This window comes from Octodon degus, unplaced genomic scaffold, assembly GCF_000260255.1.
Source record: "Octodon degus isolate 3935 unplaced genomic scaffold, OctDeg1.0 scaffold00084, whole genome shotgun sequence".
NCBI classification, from domain to species: domain Eukaryota; kingdom Metazoa; phylum Chordata; class Mammalia; order Rodentia; family Octodontidae; genus Octodon; species Octodon degus.
In genome coordinates, this window is record NW_004524660.1 from 4,826,441 (window position 1) to 4,830,078 (window position 3,638).

Genomic DNA, 3,638 nt, shown 5'->3' on the forward strand with positions numbered 1-3,638 from the left:
TGCATCAACTTCAATTTGAATAGATTTGAGTTTGCAAATATGGTAGAAATACACAGATTCACATTACAGACTTACCTAGAGCTCATTATGTTGTCAGAACATGCGTCAAAAAAGCAAAGAAGAGCTCCAATTTTTAATGTAAATAATACATAGGGAGAGAAATGATTATAGACATATGATGTGATTTTCTTTGTTGATGTTTTAAAAGTTCATACATGAAAATCTAGAAGTTTGAGAAAAGTGGAATCAGAATTTTCACCTGTTTTACTGAGGAGATTTAAAAGCTAAAATATATTTAAATATTAAAAAAGAGATGGTCTCATAATGAAATGTAATCATTTAAATTGAAAAATAAAACACTTTACAAAAGTCCTTCTGACATCAGTATTTTGGCTCTGAAACTGTCTTCAAGGAACTGGAAAGTTAGAAGTGAAAGTACAGCATACAGCACATGGCAAAATAGTGCGGAAGTTCATGAGCAACACAAGAGAAAGGGTCAGGGAAGACCAGAGTCCAGGGAGAAGGAGAAGCCTGGAGGATCCAAAAGTAGAGTGAGAGAGCTCTGAACGGCCAGAAAAAGCTTTCAAGATTTCAATCATAACAGCATGGAGTGTGATAAAAAGATTCGGTGAATGTTTAGATTAGAAAGAAATTATTATAGCAAAATGCTCACTACCATTCACCCCATTGCTTCACGCACACTTAGCTCGTCATCCTTGCGACCTCCTGAAGCAGGTCTGCAGGTCCTCTCTCATGGGTCTCTACTGCTCTGTCCTGTCTGTCTCAGTATCCCAAATGAAGGCAAAATGTTTCCCTTGTATGGTCGTGTTGACTTTGGGAGAGCCAGAGGTTGTGCAGTGGTAGCCCACTGAACAAGGCTCAGGACACACCTTCGTGCTTTTACTTGAAAGAAATTTCCACAAATATGTTTAATTGACTCACTACAGTAAAGCAGCCTGCAAAAGACACTGACTCAAGAAATCTCCAGAGATGCCTCAGAGAGTGGCAAGAAGGCCGAGGTAGGCGTGTTAGGAGAGGGGGACTTTCAGGGCTGAACAGCAATGGGTTTTTTACTGTAACGCTTCTCTTGGTTTTCTAAGTAGCCACGAATTTTGGTCCTACCTCATAGATGTTCTGCAAACATGCACCAATTGACCGAACACATACATGAATGAAGGATAGCTAATCTGAAGAGGCTTCCAAGAAGTTCTGAGAATTAGAGGTGCCCTTGAGCCATTTAGTGATTTGAAGTGACCAGGGCAGGGAGAAAATTCCAGTTCCAGGCAAGGTCACCGAAGTGAAGATACTCAAAGAGTTAGAAAAAAGGAAGCTGGCAGCAAAAGGTGGCTCCTCGTCTCTTTCTCTGACCCAGCGTGGCAGAGATCTAATGAAGAAAATGAAGAGAAAATCTAGAAATTATCCATTACTTGTTGAGCACTATTATAATCCTGTCATGGAATGTCACATAAAATAATTTTCAAAGAAAAACTTATTTACTGTTGAAACCATTTCACAATTATGGCTCTGACCTTTATAGGTAAGTGGATGCACCTAGAGGCTATACTCATAAGTGAGATAAATCAGACCCACATGTGTAAATGTCCTATGGTCTCCCTAGTACAAGAACCGAAAAGAAGAAATAAAACCTGAAAGATGTAATTCATATAGTAAAACGGAAAGAAACGGAACTTAAGTTAAACCATGAAGATGAGAGAAAATGAGAAAATATAGGAAAAAAGGAAGGGGGAAAACATGCAAGTATATATATAGCACAGCTGATGTACTAATATTTTCCATCAGTTTTTTGAAAATAGCAGTCAATGTTTAGAATTCTCACCTTACCTAACTCTGTATCTGATATTTATGATCTGAGCAACTACATCGAGAACACAAAACCCATGCTTGAATACCACTCATCTTGGTCTTCTAAATGTGTACTGTTTCCAATGTCTTATCAATTATTAAACTCTCTTTAAAATAAATTAAGAAAAAGACAAGGGCAAAAATTCAGATTTCTTAAAAACAAGTGTTAATATTCAATTATTTGTCCAATCCTGCATAACTGTATCTGTTAATCTGAGCAACAGATTTGATGATAAAAATAGATAATAGAGCAACAACTGTTAATTAGCTATTCCTGTTTTAAAAATTTGTAACATATGTATAGTAGTACGTTACCTTGTTTCTGTTTTTTTTTCTATTTGTTTTTGCTTCTGTTTTTATTCTTTAAAATAAAATAAAATAAAATAAAATTGAATTTTAAATTTAAAAAATTATGGCTTAGAGTCACAGCTGTAATGATGTAGGTCATTGTACGGCATAAGAAGATCATAGAAATGGGTACTCTTTTGTTTTATGTGACCATTAGGCAGTGTCTTTGCCCACAGATAACTGTGTGGAGATGCTGGGGTGAGGAAAGAACATTCAATAGCAGGAGTAGAGAATTTCAGAACTTCTATTGTGGGTGACTTATAAATCAATAGAGAGCAATCAGACTGGGCTTGGTGGTACGCGCCTGTAATCCCAGCAGTTGGGAGCCTGAAAACAAGAAGATCATTATGAGTCTGAGCTGCATAGTGAGACCCTGTAGACCCTGTACTTAATACATAAAAAATTAGAGAGGAATCAGTATAAATTTTTGGTATTATCGTCTTATGGAACAATTCAGAAGATTTGAGGGACCTTTCTCTAAAACAAAATGTCTTAGTAAGGCTCTTATTTCTTAATTTCATCTACACTCAATTTTTTTAAAAAAGTAATTTCTGAAGAGCAGTAAAGAAAAATTAAAGCATTTAGAAGACATTTAATTAATCACACCTGTGTCTGACAGAGATGGCAGACCCCTAACCAGAAATTTGGAAACCAATCAATAAGTGACTGGAATTTTGTTATCTGCAATCACACCTTTTTAACAGGTGGTACAGACAGTGACTACACAAACCATCTGTGGCATTAGAAATGACATGGTGATTAGCTGTCTCACTAGGAATTTCATCCATTTCCTTTTCTCTTTCACCCCACCTTTACTTAAAAACTCATTTTAAGTTTGTGCAACAGCTCTTGTGGTTTTTCCAACTTACCCCTGCGCCCTCCCCCATTTTTGGTCATCCTGGAAGTAAAAATCATTTTGTTATGACTGCAAAGTGAAACACTTCTCATCTTCCCTCTATAGCCTCCAGAGGCCTTTGAAGATGTTACAATAAAGACAAACCAAATCATCCTCACTGTGAAGGACTCAGAGTCCTTCTTGAACATCATTCTCTACGTCTCTGAGCGTGAAGCTTGTTACGGCCACTTCAGGATCACCTTGTTATTTTGGACACCATTGATGTAAGTTTTAACAAGATTCCTGGATGAGTCCTTTGTAAATTAGACTTACAAAATAACTGCACAATTCCAACTTAAAGGACCTGTTTTTTTTTTTTTTTTATTATTGTTTTTCAAATATGTCTGCTTATTCCTATTTCAGCATCTGTTTAAATACAGGCTTTTTCTTTTTTTTTTTCTTCTTGTTTGGGATGTTGGTGTTTCCCTATTATTCTCAGATCAATGTGTAATTATTCTTCAGGATGCAATTTACATGTTACTGTCTCAAAGATATAATCCCTTAAATTTCCAAACTAAAGGATATATATATA